At 57.7% G+C, this 19,054-nt stretch overlaps 1 protein-coding gene across 1 annotated transcript in view; it reads right to left on the bottom strand.

Moving 5' to 3' along the window:
• LOC129403538 (arylsulfatase G-like) overlaps positions 1-19,054 on the bottom strand; it is a 99,760-nt gene that overhangs the window by 41,938 nt on the left and 38,768 nt on the right. The window lies entirely within an intron of this gene.

The following is a 19,054-nucleotide window of genomic DNA, read 5'->3' as shown; positions in this document are numbered from 1 at the left end:
AGATACCGAATCCTTTCCCTATTTTTTCTTTTTTTAACTATAGGGAAAAGGTGAGCCAGACATTCAAAGAAGGACATCCAAACCACAGACTCTGGGAAGGTTCAAGTTGAAATTATGGAAGACAGTACGGATATCCCACCAAAAATTTAAAAATAAAACTACTGTATGATCCAACAGCTCCCAGAGCACTTATCCAAAGGAAATTAAATCGCTCTCTTGAAAAGAGGGTTACATTATGCTTCTCACTACATAATTAGTCCACCTAAGTGTCCAGTGATAAATGAATAATGAAAATGTGCTCTGTATACTGTATGTAACACATTGTGTATGTGTGTGTAATATAAACACAATGGAATATTATTCAGCCATGAAAAAGAAAGAAGTTCTGCCATTTTCAACAGCGTGGGTGAACCTGGAGAGCATGATGCAGGGAAATCAGGAGCATCTAAACACATGCTTCATTGTCTTACTCTCCTGCCTCAGCTCCGAGGCGAGCCTGCACTCAGAATCAGTTGAGAGTCTGTCTTAAATGATCCCACCACACAGAGAGAGAGAAATAGGAGAGCAGGCGGGATGCTTGCCTTGTACACAACCAACCTGGGTTCGATCCCTGGCACCACATAGGGCCCCTGAGACCCACCAGGACTGATCCCTGAGCACAGAGCCAGGAGTAAGCACTGAGCACCTCCCAGTGGGTGTGGCCCAAAGCCGAATAGTAATAACCCTGATAAGGTCACTATGTGAGGACGCGTTAGCGAGGAGACGGGTGGGTTGAGAGCTGGGGCGAGGAAGTCCCCCTGCAACAGGGATGCACTTCAAACATCCTGCAGGCCCCACACGCCAGGACACCCCTCACTCAAGCCGGAGAGAGCAGGGCGGGGGGGGGGGTTCAAAATCCAAGCTAAGCTCATGAGCTCAGAGATGAGTGTCCAAGAGACGGACCCCGGGGGCTGGAGCAATAGCTCAGCAGCAGGGCCCTTGCCTTGCATGTGGCGGGCCCGGGTTTGAGAATCAGGATCGCATAGGGTCCCTCAAGCCTGCCAGGAGTGACTCTAGAGCACAAAGCCGGGAGTAAGCCCTGAGCAAGCTGGGTGTGACCCAAATGTCTCCCCCAACATATACAGGAAGGAAGGAAGGAAGGAAGGAAGGAAGGAAGGAAGGAAGGAAGGAAGGAAGGAAGGAAGGAAGGGAGGGAGGGAGGGAGGGAGGGAGGGAGGGAGGGAGGGAGGGAGGGAGGGAGGGAGGGAGGGAGGGAGGGAGGGGAGGAAGGAAAGAACCAGCTGGGGAGAGAGAAGGGCTGGGGCTGGGGGAGTCACTGGCAAAGAAAGCACCTCCCAAACCCCGAGTGCGAGGCCCTGGTCAGGGACATCTCTGGCCAACAGACCCCCCAACTCTTCACGCTTCTCCGTCGGCAGGGGAGCTGGGATCTGTGTTCTCGACACCCCCCTTCCCCTTTATTTTTGGTGTGAGGTCCACACTCAGCCAGCAGTGCTCAGGGGCTACTTCCAGCTCTGCACAGAGCGGGGGGTCACTGCTGGTGGTTGCTCGGGCGACCCCCGTGGGGCCAGGGACAGAGTCTCCTGCATGCAAAGCACAGGTTCCACCCACTGAGCCACCTCGCTGGCCCCGAGCCCCACACTGGAAAGCACGGCCGCTGCTGTTTCCGGGCTGGCGACCTCGGGGGTGCACGGGGTAGGGGGACTTGGCGGCCCCTCGCCCGGTCACCTGACGCTGGCGCCCCGCGGCCTCGCGGCTCGGCCAAGCCGCGGGCTCAGCGCCTCGGAAGCAGCTGCAATAAACAAGGTCGGGCGGACCTTCCTGGCAGAGGGCTCCGTGCGCTCTGCAGAGACAAAGCTTCAGAGGAGCGAGGCCAAACAGACACAGGCCGGGGGCGGGGCGGGACCCCCGGGCGCGGCGGGCTGCCCTCGCACGCAACGGGCTTGGGGGAGCCCCGGCGCGCGCGCGGAGCTGGAACCGACCCTTCACCGTCGTCCCCTCTCCGCCAAGAGGGGCTGAGGGGCTGCCTCTGGGCCCAGGGTGCCCCCTGCAACACCCCCGACACACAGTCGGCTTGAGGGGGGCAGAACTTCTACTCCACCCAGATAAGCGCCAGGAGCGACGGGGACCACCTTGGGGGGAAGGCGCTTGCTCTAGCCGGCGGGGGGCGGGGGACGGGGAGGATGATCCTCGTGCAGGGGGTGGGCAGCGCAGAGGAAGGCCAGCCGTGTTGGGGGGGCACAGAGGCCACGGGGTAAGGCAGGGGGCAGGGAAGGGGGTGCCCGGAGCAGAAGTCAGCCCCCCACCCCATCTCCCGGTTCCACCTCCCGCAGAGACCAGGGTCACAGAGAGGAACTGCGGCAGGGGGAGAGGAGCAGGGGCCCAGGTGTGCTCAGGTGTATCCAGGTGAGATGGCAGAGGGGTGCCGCCCCCCACCCGACCCCAGTGCCAGGAAATCTGCAGGAACCACTATTGAATATCTAGCAGTCAGATGCGCGCTCTCTGTCTCTCCGTCTCTCTCTGTCTCTCTCTCTCCTCTCTCTCCCCCTCTCTTTCTCTCTCTCCCTCCCCGCCTCTCTCTCCCTCTCTCTCTCCCTCTCTCTCTCTCCTCTCTCTCTCCCTCTCTCTCCCTCCCTCTCTCTCCCTCTCTCCCTCTCTCTCCCTCTCCTTCTCTCTCTCCCTGTCTTTCCCTGTCTCTCCCTGTCTCTCCCTCTCCCTCTCTTTCTCTCTCTCCCTCCCCGCCTCTCTCTCCCTCTCTCTCTCCCTCTCTCTCTCCCTCTCCCTCTCTCCCTCTCCCTCTCCCTCTGCCTCTCCCTCTCCCTCTCTCCTCTCTCTCTCCCTCTCTCTCCCTCTCCTCTCTCTCTCCTCTCTCTCTCCCTCTCTTTCTCTCCCCCTCCCTCTCTCTCAACCCCAGCAGGTCAGCTTGGGGCTAGGCCAACTTGAAAATGTTAAACATTTGATTTTTTTTTAGAGTAGATAGAGGAAGGTTGGCAGATGGGGGCGGGGATGCAAAGGGAACCTTTGACCAAGTGCCTCCCCTTGGATAATTAAATGCCTTCCTTTTCTTTTTTTTCTCTTTTTTTTTTGGGGGGGGGGTGGTGGAGAAAAAATACTTCAAGACTTCCAGCCACCAGATGCTGTTGATGCAACTCTCACTTTTGCGGACCCCAAGAGACCAGGAAACTCTCTGACACGGGTGCACAAGAGCCCCCCCCCCCCCCCCCCCCCCCGTTTTGGCTGGAGCCAGCTGGGAGCCGCCCCTGCAGGAAGCCAGGGGCAGGTGCCAGGCGGGGGGTACCCTGCATGGGAAACCTAGCCCCTCCCCCCACCCCGGAAATCACCGGGCCCACTCTCACTTCCTGGCACCTACCCCCAAACACCAAAACATCCACTTGAGGGGCTGGAGCAATAGCATAGCAGGTAGGGAGTTTGCCTTGCACGCGGCCGACCCGGGTTCGACTCCCAGCATCCCATATGGTCTCCTGAGCACCGCCAGGGATGGTTCCTGAGTGCAGAGCCAGGAGTAACCCCTGTGCATCACTGGTGTGACCCGAAAAGCAAAAAAAAAAAAAAAAAAAAATCCACTTGAAAGGATCTAGCCACACATCCAAGGGTCCCTGCCGAAACATCCCGAAGGCCCAAGCACAGAGGAAGGGTCCGGAAATTGTGGCAAGGATGCACCCCGGAACAGGAAGTTCTAAGAACAAAAGCACAGTTGCAGCCCCGTGGAGGGAATTGCAGGGCATCCCTCGGAGTGGAGTCAGTCAGGAGGAGAGGGGAGGACGCAGTCTGGCCTCTCTCACGCATGGGATTTAAGACAGAGCCAAGGAGCCCCCGGGGGCCACCCACGGGCAGCCCTTGGGGGAGGGAGGTGGGTGCCCTGGTGATGGGTGTGCTGTTGGCGTGACAAGCAGGAGACACCGTCACTAGCAGTTTTGGTCATCACAGAACCTCAAGGACAGAAGAGAGGACGGAAACGGCCGGGTCCTTGAAGCCAGCGGACAGGTAGAGAGGCACACCTCAGAAGCACACCTGAGCCTCTCTAAGCCGCCATCCTGCCCCAGAGAAGAAACTCGATGTGGAGCATGGCTCATTTCTTCCTTTTTTTTTTTTTTTTGATTAGCTTTTTGGCTCACACCCAGCGATGCACAGGGGTTCCTCCTGGCTCTGCACTCAGGAATCACTCCTAGCGGTGCTCGGGGGAACCCTATGGGATGCCAGGGATCAAATCTAGGTCGGCCACTTGCAAGGCAAGCGCCCTACTCGCTGAACCATCTCTCCAGCTCTGGGTTTCTATATTCTTCCCCACAAGTTGGGAACTTGAAAATCATATGCCATTTATAGCATGGACAGTCACGAAACACATCTAGCAAAATATAGAAAAAGTTTATATTTTTGCAAAGCTATACATCTCGCGAAGATTTTAAGACCTAAATTATCAAGAGAAACATCATTTTTGTGGGTCCAAAGGCTACTTTTTTGTGTGGTATAAATTCTCTCTGGATCTTCTAAGGAATCGACACTCATAACTAAAATTCCAAAGTTTTAGAATTAAAAAAATTCTAAGGGGCTGGAGCGATAGCACAGTGGGGAGGGCATTTGCCTTGCACGCGGCCGACCCAGGTTCGATTCCCAGCATCCCGTAGGGTCCCCTGAGCACTGCCAGGGGTAATTCCTGAGTGCAGAGCCAGGAGGAACCCCTGTGCATTGACAGTGTGACCCCAAAAGCAAAAAGCAAAAAAATAAATTTAGAATTCTAAGTTTAGAACTTAGAATTCTAAAAGTTCTATATGTACATGACAAAAACAGTTAATCAAATATGGTTTGCTTCAGTTTGGTGGCCACACCTGGCAGTAATCAGGGGTCACTCCTGGTAGTGCTCAGGGGACCACGTGGCCCCAGGAACTGCCCAGGCCACTGAGCCTGGTCTGTGGCCCAGTAACTGGATTCTGAGGTGTGAAGACGCTTTCAAGGACTAAAGTTCTCCTTCTCTGGTAACAAACCTACAGAGCCGAGAGAAGCTGTGTTCCAGACAGACTCATCCAGCAGCAGAATTCTTATGGAAATGACGGATTACCAGTTTGTCTGGTTTTGACCAGGAAGGCAGGGAAACTGGAAAGTCATTCTTCCAGCCAACCTTGTCCCTGGGCTTGGACAAGGGAGGCACAAAATGAGCCATGCAGGGCTGGGGCCATAGCACAGCGGGGAGGGCGTTTGCCTTGCACGCGGCCGACCCGGGTTCAATTCCCAGCATCCCCTCGGGTTGCTGAATCAGGAATCACCCTGAGCATTGCTGGGTGTGGCCACTCCCCCCGCCCCAAATAAATGAAATATAGAAAACCCGTTGACTTTTGCATATTGAGATTGTGTTCATATCTGATCTAGGAGAATCTCAGGAAGATTCACTGGGCGGTTTGACACACCCCATCATGTTATTTGCCAATAAAGTAATGTGAGCTGTTCGTTTTTTTAAATTTATTTTTAATTTTTTAATTAGTGAATCACCATGAGGGTACAGTAACAGATTTACACATTTTCATACTTGTGTTTCCCTCATACAATGTTCGAGCACCCCTCCCTCCACCAGTGTCCATTCTCCACCACAAGTGAACCCAGTATCCCTCCCACCTCCCAATCCCCTCCCCTCTCCCCTCCCCCCACCCACCTCTGTGGCAGGGCATTCCCTTTTGTTCTCTCTCTCCTTTTGGGTGTTGTGGTCTGTAATAGGGGTATGGAGTGGCCATCGTGTTCAATCTATAGTCTACTTTCAGCACACATCTCCCCTCCCGAGCGGGTCCTCCAACCACAGCTTACTTGACGTTCCCTTCTCTATCTGGACTGCCTTTTCCCGAGCTGTTCGTCTCTTAAAGACCAGCAATAATTCTGAACTTCACCTCACTCTGGAAAACGTTTTGCTGGTCCGTAGCTGAGATCAGGTTTAGGCGCAATTTTTTCTGCAAGTCCCACGAGGATGATGTGTTCTCTTCCCAGTCACGTGAGTATTGGTCAATAATTCCTGGGTCAAAGTTTTTGTCTTTTGTTGTTTCACTTATGGCACTTTGGCATAGACGGAGGCAAGTTTTCCTGACATGCTACAGGGCTAGAAACTTAAGAACCAGGGTGATAGCTATGAGATGGACACGGGAGCCATGAGAGGGACACGCCACGCCCTCAGGCTATGTAAGATGGACCTTTGGAGTTGAGCAGGCTTAGGGCCAGTCATGAGGCAGTGAGAGCAAATTCGTTCTCAGCTCCTACAAAATCAGAGCCTGCTCGGGAATGAATGCTGAGCGGGGCAGTGATTGGGAATTTGGCTTTGATGCTGTCTTATTTTTTTTTCTAAGCTTTTTGGGTCACACCCAGGTGATGCTCAGGGGTTACTCCTGACTCTGTGCTCGGGAATTATTGCTCGCGGTGCTTGGAGGACCACATGGGATGCCGGGGATTGAACCCGGGTCGGCTGCATACATGACCGTGTGATGCTGAGAACTGAACCCGGGTCGGCCGCGTGCAAGGCAATCGACCTACCCGCTGTGCTATCACTCCAGCCCCTTCTAGGGACTATTATTATTATTATTATTATTATTATTATTATTATTATTTTGGCTCACAGAGGGCAGTGTTCAGGGGTTCCTTCTGGCTCTGCACTCAGAAAGTACTCCTGGCGGTGCTCGGGGGACCCTATGGGATGCCAGGGATCGAACCCGGGTCAGCTTTGTGCAAGGCAAACGCCCTCCCCGCTGTCCTAGCACTCCGGTCCCCAACTATGAACCTCTTGGTAAGCTCCTGAGTCACTCTGTGCCTCAGTTTCTACACTGAGCTGAGAGAGCCAGGGGAAAACATCCGGAATGCCACCCATCATGTGACACCACACAAGACTGACACGGGAGAACGAGCGCTCCTAGTGAAGTGCTCAGGCAGGTGGGCGGTTCTCCCGTTTGTTTGGAGAGTGCTGAGACAGCAAATGGGAGAACGGGCTGTGAAAGGCCCCTGAGAGTCTGTAGCAAAAATTGAAAATTGGCAAAACTGGGCATCTTGGAACCCCAGATCCCTGCAACTATAGACCAATTTTTTTTTTTTTTTTTTTTGCTTTTTGGGTCACACCTGGCGATGCACAGGAATTACTCCTGGCTCTGAACTCAGGAATTATTCCTGGTGGTGCTCGGGGGACCATATGGGATGCTGGGAATCGAACCCGGGTCAGCAGTGTGCAAGGCAAACACCCTCCCTGCTGTGCTATCGCTCCAGCCCCTGGACTGAGTCTTTGACGGGGCTGTTCGCCAGGAAGTCCTGCTGTGGATTCTGCAGCCTGACGAGGTCAGGACATTGTTCATCAGCGCCCCGTGCCATGGGGCCAGCAACTCAACCCTTTTAAAAGTGACTGTCACTGTCATCCCATTGCTCATGGATTTGCCCAAGTGGGCACCAGGTCTCTCCATTGTGAGAATTGTTGTTACTGTGTTTGGCATATCGGATACGCCACGGGGAGCTTGCCAGGCTCTGCCGTGAGGGCGGGATACTCTCGGTAGCTTCACAGGCTCTCCGACAGGGACGGAGGAATCGAACCCGGGTCGGCCACGTGCAAGGCAAACGCCCTACCCGCTGTGCTATCGCTCCAGCCCCCTTTTAAGAGTACTACTAATAAGTTATCACTGTTATTTCCGTTCTGGGGCACACCTGGTGACGCTCAGGGCTGACTCCCGGCTCTGCACTCAGGAATCGCTCCTGGTGCTGCTCAGGTGTGGCCATACGGGAAGCCGGGGATCGAGTCCGGGTCAGCCGCGTGCAAGGCAAAGGCACGCGCCTTCCCCTCTGTCCCACCTCTCTGGCCCCCAACTCAGTCCTTGCCCTCCAATCCCACAGCCCCAACAGAGCCAGCCGCCGTCCCCCCGGGCTGGGCCCTCAGAAGCACTGCCCCCCCCCCCCCCCACAGACCCGCTCTGGGGACACTCGGCCACGCACGGCGCAGGCAGGCTCGGAGAGGGAGCGTGAGAGCACTCGAGAACACGGGCATGACATGTGCGTCCCAGTAACATCCCCCCAACGTCCTGCCCCTGAAAGTGCGCTGGGCATGCCGGCCAGAAACACCCCCCCCCCCGCCCCAGTTCGGGACATCCCTAAAGCGCAGGGAGCACCGCCCTGACTCCCCACTCCTTCCTCCTTCGTTGCGATTGGCTGGATGGGTCCCAGGGACAAAGGTCTCTGGTCAAACCTGCACCCCACCCGCCCCCCGCCCCCTGTGCCCGACCCGGACCTCAGGCTGCCCCCCTCAGAGCTGCTCAGAAGAAGCAGCAGGGGCTGGAGCGATAGCACAGCGGGTAGGGTGTTTGCCTTGCACTCGGCCGACCCGGGTTCTAATCCCAGCATCCCATTTGGTCCCCTGAGCACCGCCAGGAGGAATTCCTGAGTGCAGAGCCAGGAGTAACCCCTGAGCATCGCTGGGTGTGACCCAAAAAGCAAAAAAAAAAAAAAAAAAAAAAAAAGAAGCAGCAGCCCTGAGCTCCACAAAAGAGAAGGACGACGCGAGGGTTGTCTGCTCAAACAGAGGCTCGCACATGTGTGTGTGTGTGTGTGTGACCAAACCCACCAGGGAATGTTCTGCAGTCTGGGGGGCACCTGGCACAGGCTACCAGAAAAGAGGGTGTGGGGTATGGGGGGGATGGGGGGGATGAGCCCTGGGGGGCACGTGCAGGCTCTCAGCCCGCCGCATTAGGCTTCTCCTGTGTCGCCGCAGCACCCCAGCCACCGTGCCCAGGCGGGGACCCTCCCGACCTCCCCCTCGCAGACACACCAGGAGACGCAGCCCCCCCCCCCCCCCCGGCCATCTGGAGACACCCTGTGCCTCACGGGTTAAAAGCAGAAGCTCAGCCTCTGTTCAGGATTGTTCCAGAAAGCAGCCGGGGCAGGCCTGGCCCTGCCTGTTCAGGCACGAAGGGGGAAGGCTGGCACCTCCCTCCAGGCCAGAAACCCGGAGGAGGTGCGGCCCGGTCCTCCCCTCCCCCCGCCCCTCCCCCAGTCAGCCACGGAGAGCAGGACGAGGTCAGGACGACCCTCGACCCTCGGGTGGCAGGGCCGGAAAGAGAACTCCACAGGCTGAGCACATGTGTGCCACATGGGGGGGGGGCCCAGTCCCCAGTCCCACATGGCCCCCTGAGCACTGAGCTGGGAGTAACCCGTAAGTACCATGAGGTAGGTGTGGTCCAAAGTAACAGAAAGAAAAAAATGAAAACACACACACACACACACACACACACACACGCTCATTCGCAGGTTCCAACATGAGATCGTGACCCGCCACCATTTCCCAGGCGCCGTTCCCGGCCCGGCGCGCCTGAAACCGGGCCGTCCCCGGGAACTCGGGGCGCCGCGTCCTTTGTTTTCCTGGTGGGGTTCTGGCAGCAGGCGTGTGGCTCTCTAGACAGCGCCCCCTCCTCCCCCACCCGCCCCCGCGACGTTCCCTCGTCTAGATCAGGGAGAGGATGACGCGGCCCTGGGGACAGAGACAGGAGTGTCTGGGAACACGCATCTGTGTTGAAATCCAACCAAACGTAACTGGGGTTTGACGCGGGACGGGGCCAGGGTCAAGGACACCCACATGGGTCCAGAGGGAACGGCCGGGCGGGGGGGGGGGGCGTGGGGGGAGCAGAAACGGTGCGTCAGACAGCGCCACCGGCCTCCAAGGCCCCGAATCTGGCTTCTCTCTCCTCCTAGCCCTTCCCTGCCTGGTCCTTCTCCACGTTCTCGCCCTTAAGACCAGCTCTGCCCCCCCACGCTTCCCCCCTACCACACACACCCCTGCCACCCCCCTGGCCTGAGAGCCGGGCATACAGCCAGCCAAAGACCACCTGCACTAACACGGCAAACGGAGCCACCGACCCCCTAGGTGGCCCCAGCAGCCCTCTGGGGTAGGGAGGACTGGTGTCGTCGCCCCTTGTGCTGGGAAGCGACTGCAGGGGAGGGGTCAAGTCACTCACCCCAGCCCCCAGGCCGGACGCAAAGGCCACGACTGTGAGTGCCCAGTGCTGCTGCTGCTGCTGTGCGCACACCGGCAGGCGTAGCTCTCCGGCGCTCCAGCCGCTGACCTTGCCTTTGGCCGTCCACCCTGGTGACCTCAGGCAAGGACAACGGGCCGGGAGGGCAGGGAACTCGCCCTCTTTGTTTGTTTTGGTGAAGCACCCCGCGATGCTCTCCAGGAGTGCTTGGAGGACGCGGGGTGCCAGGGATCGAACCCAGGGCTCCTGCCAAAGATGCAGTGTTCCCCCAATATATTAATATCCACCATAGTCAGGGCTGGAGCAATCGCACAGCGGGTAGGGCGTTTGCTTTGCACGTGGCCGACCCAAGTTCGATTCCTCCGCCCCTCTCGGAGATCCCGGCAAGCTACCAAGAGTATCCCACCCGCATGGCAGAGCCTGGCAAGCTCCCTGTGGCGTATTCAATATGCCAAAAGCAGTAACAAGTCTCACAATGGAGACGTTCCTGGTGCCCGCTCGAGCAAATCGATGAGCAATGGCATGACAGTGCTATGGTCCGACCCGAGTTCGATTCCTCCACCCCTCTCGGAGAGTCCGGCAAGCTACCGAGAGTATCTCGTCCCCACGGCAGAGCCTGGCAAGCTCCCCGTGGCGTATTGGATATGCCAAAAACAGTTACAATAAGTCTCACAATGAGAGACGTTACTGGAGCCCGCTCGAATAAATCGATGAGCAACGGGATGAGAGTGACAGTGACAGATCTTCCTCTGAAAGATTCTGGAAACGTCTGAACTCGTCAGCACTGACTGCTGTGGCCCAGTGCTACACAGTTGGGGCTGAAATGAGGGGGGAAAAAATGTCCATTCTCCAGTCCTGGAGGCTGGAGGTCGGCCCTGGTGAGGGGTCTCGCCCTGGCCTGCAGGCGGCCACCTTCCCACCGTGAACTCCCGGGGCACCAGCCTTGGCGTGAGCTCATCGTGCCCCTGACTCGCCACCCCCCGGTACCCTCCCGTTAGGGGTCCTAGGGCCCACACGGGGATTCCGGGGTGAGTGGGCATCAAGTACTGAGTCCTTAACACCCCCCACAGTCTTGCTTACCATGTTTCAGAGTGACCTTGAATTACAAAAATTAGTAAAAAGCAAAAAGATAGCATGTCAGGGGCCAGTAGTACTGCTCTGCATGCAGCCGACCCTGGTTTAATCCCCTGCACCACACAGCTAAGCTCCCCCGGGCACTAGCAGGAGTCACTCCTGGGCAGTCGGGAACAGCCAGGGGGTACCTCCTCACCCCAAGCTACAAGCACTGCAGCACGTCGTCCCGTTGCTCATTGATTTGCTCAAGTGGGCACCAGGAACGTCTCCATGGTGAAACTTGTTGTTACTGTTTTTGGCATATCGAATACGCCACGGGGAGCTTGCCAGGCTCTGCCGTGTGAGCGGGATACTCTCGGTAGCTTGCTGGGCTCTCCGAGAGGGACGGAGGAATAGAACCCGGGTCGGTCGCATGCAAGGTAAATGCGACCAAGCTACAAGATACCATTCAATGATATCTGTCGATACTGATTCATGGTAAAACTATCAGATCACCCTGCAAATGCATCTCACTGACGGCAAACACCAGAGTTACTGCAAAACCACCGCCGTACACTGAAAACTTTACATGAGGTGGTTTGTCCTTACGCAGGAAATTTTATATTGCTTCTTTTTCAAAACGGTGCTCCCATTCTGCCTCAACACAATGGACTTTTATGCGCAAAGGGACTATGTCTTTCATCCTCCTTCTCCGAAATAGACCTGTGTACTCATGGAAATTTTGTTTTTTCTATCTTACTCCAGAGGTCAGTGTTGGATATCAACCCTAAGTGCTTACCATGCCCTGGCTAACATCCTTAATTTAGCCAAAGTCTATCTTCAACCTTCCTTTTGTGTTGGATATGAACCCCAAGTGCTTTAGGCTTTATCAGTGAACTGTCTCCTTTCTGCCTCCTAGAGAAATTTAACACACCCTTGCTAGCATCCCTAACTGTTAAAGTTTATCTGTAACCTTTCCCTTGTATTTTACCTTTCCTTGTCACCGTTCCCCATGTCAATCTCGATTGCTTGTAAAACAAAACTTTCTGGTAATTCTGGACCTGTATGGACACTGCTTTGTATCTGAAGTGCTGTGTATTTGTACTTGCTCTTCTGTTTCCCCTATAGCCTTTTTATACATTACCATAGAGCAATGCTCTTCGGTTAAACACAGAAAGACCATTACTGCTATGCTCCTAATATTTGGGAGTTGATTGACTCTGAAATATATCTGCTCCTGGGCATTGGTCATAACTACTTGACTCAGGCTTCAGTTTCTGTAGTTCCTGACACCCCAAAGGGGAGGTCCCGCCGTGGGATTGTAATGGACCCGGGGCGAGTGGCAAAACTACCCAGTAGCAAAATGGGACATTCTAGAAAGCATAAATGCGTGATTTTCATGCAAACTGTGACAACTTTAGAGACCGGACCCCCCACCCCCACCCGGGGAAGGACTAGCTGAACTGGCCTGAGGACTTAGTCTGGGATTTACGGTAAAAGCCTTGCTTGCCCTCAGAGCCCAGACAACCCAGTGTTTAAAGCCTTGCTTGCTCTCAGCCCAGAGAACTAAGTGTCGGGATCTTTGTCTCTTTCTGTGTTTACCCGAAGAACATTGCTCTGTGGTAACGTATAAAAAGGCTATAGGGGAACCAGAAAAGCAAGTACAAATACACAGCACTTCAAATACAAAGCAGTATCAATATAAGTTCAGAGTTACCAGAAGGTTTTGTTTTACAAGCAATCGAGATTGACATGGGGAACTGTGACAAGGAGAGGTCAAATACAAGGGAAAGGTTACAGATAAACTTTAACTGAGTCAGGGATGCTAGCAAGGGTGTGTTAAATTTCTCTGGAAGGCAGAAAGGGGACAATTCACTGATAAAGCCTGAAGCACTTGGGGTTCATATCCAACACAAAGGGGAGGTTGAAGATAGACTTTGGCTAAATTAAGGATGTTAGCCAGGGCACGGAAAGCTTCCCTGGGAGGAGGAAAGGGGCAATTCACTGATAAAGCCTAAAGCACTTAGGGTTGATATTCAACAGGTCAGAAAATCCCTCTGCGTTGATCTGCTGCCACATAATTTCCGTTAATTCACAGTAAGACAATCCACGCGACAATGTGTACTATGAAGCCTATGATCAGACTGTAGGAAGGACCTCGGTATGTCCATACCGCCACACACACACTCTGGATTCCACTTAGGTCAAAGGTCCAACTGGTGAGAAGAAAGGATCACAGGCCACCAGACTGCCCCCCTGGGTTCACAGACCACGCTATTTTGGGAAAGAGCTGATGCTGGACAAATTGGTTCCACCCAAACTCTCCGTGGCCCTGAGACTGGAGTAAGCCCCTGCCTCCCCCACCTCTGCCCTGCCAGGATGGTTTCCCCTCTGCAATGCTCTCCCTCCCTTCAAACCATTCCACCAGGGGTCAGAGAGAGACAGAGATAGAGACAGAGACAGAGAAGAGAGACAGAGAGAGAGGAGAGACAGAGAGAGAGGAGAGAGACAGAGAGGGAAGAGAGAGAGGGAGGAGAGACGGGAGAGAGAGGAGACAGAGAGGGGGGAGAGAGAAAGAGGAGGAGAGAGGGAGGAGAGAGAGAGGGAGAGAGGGAGAGAGAGAGGAGAGAGGGGAGAGAGAGGGGAAAGGGGGAGAGAGAGAGGACAGAGAGAAAGAGGGAGGAGAGAGAGAGTGGGGAGAGAGAGGAGAGAGGAGAGAGGGGAGAGAGAGAGAGGACAGAGAGAAAGAGGGAGGAGAGAGAGTGGGGAGAGAGAGGAGAGAGAGAGGGGAGAGAGAGAGGGAGGAGAGAGAGAGAGAAAGGGAGGGAGAGAGGGAGAGTCCAGTGAGAAAGAGGCTTGCTTTGCACGCAATGCACCTGGGTTTGGTCCCCGGCACCCCGAGGGTCTCCTGAGCCCCACCTGCAGTGATCCTTGAGCGCAGAACCAGGATTAAGGCCTGAGCACTGCTGGGTGTGCGCCCCCCACCAAAACCCTGGTCCCCAAACGACCCCCACCAAAACCCTGGTCCCCAAGACATCAGTGAACGCCAACAGTTTCCAGGATCACATTATCAGTACCCCAAGAGGACGGTACGAGTTTCTCTGCCGCGCAGAGAATCCACTAGAAAAACCCACGGGTGTGGCCGGAGCGACAGCGCAGTAAGGAGCTTGCCTTGCACCTGGCCGGCCCGGGTTCGATCCTGGGCACCCCAGAGGGTGATGCTCATTATTCCGCCAGGAATGATGATGATGATCCCTGAGCATTGCTGGGAACGGTCCAAGCCCCCCAACCTCCCCTCTACCCCCCCGCACCCCCCCAAAAAAAAGAAAAGCGAAAACCCTACAGATAAAGATCGCGGGGGGGGGGGGCTGGAGCGATAGCACAGCGGGTAAGGCTTTTGCCTTGCACACGGCCGACCGGAGTTCGATTCCCAGCGTCCCATATGGTCCCCTGAGCACTGCCAGGGGTCATTCCTGAGTGTAGAGCCAGGAATGACCCCTGAGCATTGCCGGGTGTGACCCAAAAAGAAAAAAAAAAAAAAGATCGCCCGGAACAAGGCTTATGAGATCGGTGTGGAGGGCAGAGAGGAGGAGGGGGGCCATCAAGGCCTGGGGGTGGGGGGCAGCCCCCTCCCCGCAAACCTCCCCTCTGCCTCTGTGGCTCAGGGACCCAGAGCGAGTCTCTGAGCTCGGGACCCGATGCCTTCCCATCCGCGCACCCCGAGTTGCAGTTCTCACGGGCGCGCCAAGGCCGCGGGCTGATTCGCAAGCCCGGGCCCCGTCTGCCTAGCAACCCGACGTGCGGCCGGCCGAGGGGGACTTTGAACGGTGACGGAGCAGGAGCGGGCCAACTCCGCACAAAGCCGCTGTTCTCATGCAAATGCCCTACTCGGGATGGTTAGAAAAGAGACTGCAGCGAGGCCGGCTGCGGGCCCCCAGGAGGAGAGCAGGGAGGCAGCCCAGCCTACTGGGGACGAAGGGCCAGGGGTGGGGTGTGTGTGTGTGTGTGTGTGGGGAGGGGTCCCCTGCCGCTGGGGGTGCCACGGACACAGCAGAGCGGGACCCTCCTCAGAACGTCGTGCTTTTGGGGGTTCTCTCCTCCACACTCCAAAGGTTCTTTTGTTCCGTGCAGAACTCAACAGAGTTGTTTTGTTTGGGGGCTTAGCTTAGCATGGTGATCATGCCTTCCCTCCCTCACCCTTCCTTGGGCTTCTGCCCCGGGTCTGTCTGGGACTGAGGGGACGAGGTGGAGCCAGCCTTGAACCAGGGTGCAGAAGTCTCGGGTTTGCGGCCGGCGGAGCTGGACAGAGGTTTGCGTTTCCAGCCACACATCCGAATGCAGCTGGCAAAATGCCACTTGCTGAAAAGAGGGCCATGTTGGCCTATCAATATTCAGAAACCTTGGGCGGGGGTGGGGTGGGGTGGGGTGGGGGGAATCTCTCCAGGCCTCCACTGTTCTCATCTGTAAAATGGGCACAGCGCAGTTCTTCAACAGCGTTCCTGTTGGTGAGATTGAAATGAAGTTAAGTCTGGCGCTGTGGTGAGCGCAAAGCCACATGCAAAAATAAAAAAAATAATAAATAAAATTATTATTATTAATGGCTTTTGGGGGTCACACCCGGCGATGCTCACAGGTTACTCCTAGCGCTGCACTCAGGAATTACTCCTGGCGGTGCTCGGGGGACTGGTATGGGATACTGGGGATTGAACCTGGGTGAGTCGAAAACAAAGCAAACGCCCTCCCCGCTGTACTATTGCTCCAGCCGCGCAAGAAAGAAATGATTATAGGGGCTGGACTTGTGGCGGAAAGGCTGAGTGCTTGCCTTGTGTGGGGGAGGTTCAATTCCAGGCACCACACACACACACACACACCCCTATCTCAAATATTATAATTAGTCCTGAGAGGGAGAGCATGTGACTCAGTGGTAGCGCATATGCCTGGCACGTCTGAGGTCCTAGGTTCAATCCCTCAGAACTGCCAAAAAAAAAAAAAAAAACCCACACCGTGACACAATAAAGCCATAACTTTTATTATTCCGGTTATGGCCCCTCCTCCCTGGGCAAACACTCAGATGCGACTTCCCTAATCCTCCACTCATGGGGGCCGTCCCCATTGCTTCTCTTTTCAAGATCAAAGAAGCTGAAGCACCCAGAGCCACCTTTCCTGGCTCTGGCCTCTCCGCACTGTTATCGAGAGGGACACAGGGGTGGGGGGGTGGCCGAGCAGAGGAGAGGCGGGCGGGCGAGGGAGCCAGGCGATGGCTCCAACGTGAGAACACAGCCCCCCAGCACGTGGAAAGTTCTAAATCCGACCCTCAGCAAGGCACCCCAACCAACCCCCTGCCCCCAACCCCCACGAAACCACCAGCTGTGGTGATGCCTCCCCCCTGCACCCCATCCTAGCCAGGCTGGAACTCAGCCCTGCCTGCCAGGTGAGGCCCAATTTAGTTAGAGTTTGGTTTGTTGGGGGGCAGAGGGGGGTTGCCACAACTGGAGGTGCTCAGGGCTCACGAGCTGCCCAGACACCCTGCCGGCGGGGGAGTAAACTGAGTCAGCTATAAGCAAGGCAAGTACATGCCCTGGAGTGTAACTCTGCGGCCCTGATTTAAAAACAACAACAACAAAAAAACCCAAGGGGCTGGAGCCATAGCACAGCGGGTAGGGCGTTTGCCCTGCACGCGGGTTCGATTCCCAGCATCCCATATGGTCCCCTGAGCACCGCCAGGGGTAATTCCTGAGAGCAGAGCCAGGAGTAACCCCTGTGCATTGCCAGGTGTGACCCAAAAAGAAAAAAAAAAAAACAAACAAACCCAAACAGGCAGCGCCCTGAGGTTCCCCAGGGAGGGGCCTGGGTACCTGTCCGTGCTGCGTCACCGTGGGTGCCCCCCTTCCAGCTCTGAGCCCAGGCGAGCGCCAAAGCACACTCCGATCCATCAAGACGACAGCCGGCCCCGGTGGCACACCACCAGCCCTGGTCACTGTCCAGTTCGGCCACTGACACCAGTGCGCAGACATCGTGACCTGTGGATTCTTGGAAGAACAGCCCAGGAAAAGGAGGGCTGCGGGGGTCGGAGTGAGAGTCGGGGCGACTGTGGCCTTGGGAGGCCAGAAAAAAAGAAAAACCAAAAAAATAACAAGCCCAGAGAGCGGAGCCAGGCGCCCATGCCGTCAGCCAGCCTGAGCTCTCTCTAGGCACCGTAAATCAAAACGCTCCCGTCAGGTCACGACTCTCCTTATTTCCTTAGTTTATAGATGTGCAGATGAACGTTCTAGGGCATTAACCTGCTCCCAGCAAGGTTGCATGGCTAACGGGGGGGGGGGGGGGTAGGGGGGGAAGCCCCAGGACAGTACTGGTCACCAGCCAGCAAGCACTTTGCATCTCCCACAGCGAGCGCCGAGAGCCGGAGCCTGGCACGGCACAGAACCGCACTTAAGCGGGTTGCCCCTACCCCCACGGCGACCTTTCCGGTCTGGGGGTGGGCTTCTTGGGGTGGCGGTGCTCAGGGCTCCCTCCTGGCGGGGCTCTATGCGGGTGTGCGCGGGGTCGGACCCTGGTGGGCCGCGTGCCAAGCCAGTGCCCGGGTCCCGGCACCGTCTCAGCAGCCCGACGAACCTTCAGATTTCCCGAGTCCTCCCAGGGGGCGACCGCCACCCCCTGCCAGGCGGTCTCGATTTTCCGCATCCCGGGGCCCGCAGGGACCCGCAGCGGCGACCCGTGCCAAGGCGGGTGAGGTGGAGTGGGGGGGGAGCGGCCGAGAGGATGCTCCGGACAGATCCCGTCTTAGCTCGGGGTCCGGGGGTGGGGGGCGCACGGTGGAGACGCGGAAGCCAAATCTGCGCCCCCCACCCCCTCAGAGACTCCGAAACGCCTTGGGATCCCACCCTCGGCTTTGTCTCGACGACGCGCTAATACGGAGCATCCTTCGGAGTTCCCCGTGACCTGGGGGGTCGGGAACTTCGGGGGTGGAGGGGGGAGGAGAGGCGCGGCCTGCCCCCTCCCCTCCCCGAAAGTCCCGGCCCGTCGTCCCTCGCCGGGGCTCCCGTGCACCTGTGCGGACGCGTCGCCTGCAGCCTCCCGGGGATGGGGAGGGGGTGCGCGCGCGCCAGTCCCGGGCCGGGGCCGCTGACTCAGCCCGGCGGCTCGGGTGTCCGCGCCCCGCGGATGCTGGTGGTCGCCGCCGCCGCTGCAGCAGCTGCAGCTACACCAGCACCGGCAGCACCAGCAGCAGCTGCTGTTGCATCCGCCGAGGAAGCAACAGCGAAGCTCCCGGGGCGGGCGGGGACCGGCGACCCCTGCCCCCCCCCCAGCGCACCCCCGGCCGGAAGGGGAACTGCGGGGGTGCGCGAGTTGACGGGATGGGGGAAGTGGGCGCAGCCAGGAGGAACTCCGGGGTGCGGAGCCGCGCGCGCAGCAGCAGCAGCAGCACGAGCGGCGGCGGCGGCTCCCACCCAAACTGGAAGGAACCTGTTCGGCCCGGGCGCGCCGCCCCCGCCGGAGAGCCCCCCACCAGCGCGCGCGCGCCCGGGCTCCGGAGGCCTCGGAGGGTGCTCGGAGAGCGGGTGCGGGCGCCCCCGATCACCCCCGCCACCCCCCACCCCTGCTCCGAGCCCTCCACTTGCAGTGCGCGCGGCGGCGCCGGCGGGGAGGAGGAGGAGGAGGAGCGGGAGGAGGCGGCGCGGCGGGGCCCGGGACCCCAGCACCACCCCCCCTGCCCCGCAGTCCCCCCGGCGGCGGGCAGAGGATTGCAGCGAGGTGGGCGCCCGCCGCCCCCGCGGGACCCCGGCGCCCGGCGCGGCGACGCCGTTACCTTCCGTGACCCCGAGCGCGGGCGCGCGCGCGGCGCGTTCCGGGTCCACGTGGGCCGGCGCGCGCGCGCCAGGCCGGCCCCCTCCGTGGCGGCGCTCGGCGCTCGCAGCACATGGTCGGCGGCGGCGCGCCCCCGAGGCCGGCGGAGACCGGCTGCAGCCGGTCTCGGAGCCGGGATCGGCAGCGGCGCGGGGCCGCGGGGCCCC

The sequence above is a fragment of the Sorex araneus genome, chromosome 3 (genome assembly GCF_027595985.1).
Source record: "Sorex araneus isolate mSorAra2 chromosome 3, mSorAra2.pri, whole genome shotgun sequence".
NCBI classification, from domain to species: domain Eukaryota; kingdom Metazoa; phylum Chordata; class Mammalia; order Eulipotyphla; family Soricidae; genus Sorex; species Sorex araneus.
Note: the sequence above shows the minus strand (reverse complement) of the source record. Positions and strands in the feature narration are given on the sequence as shown.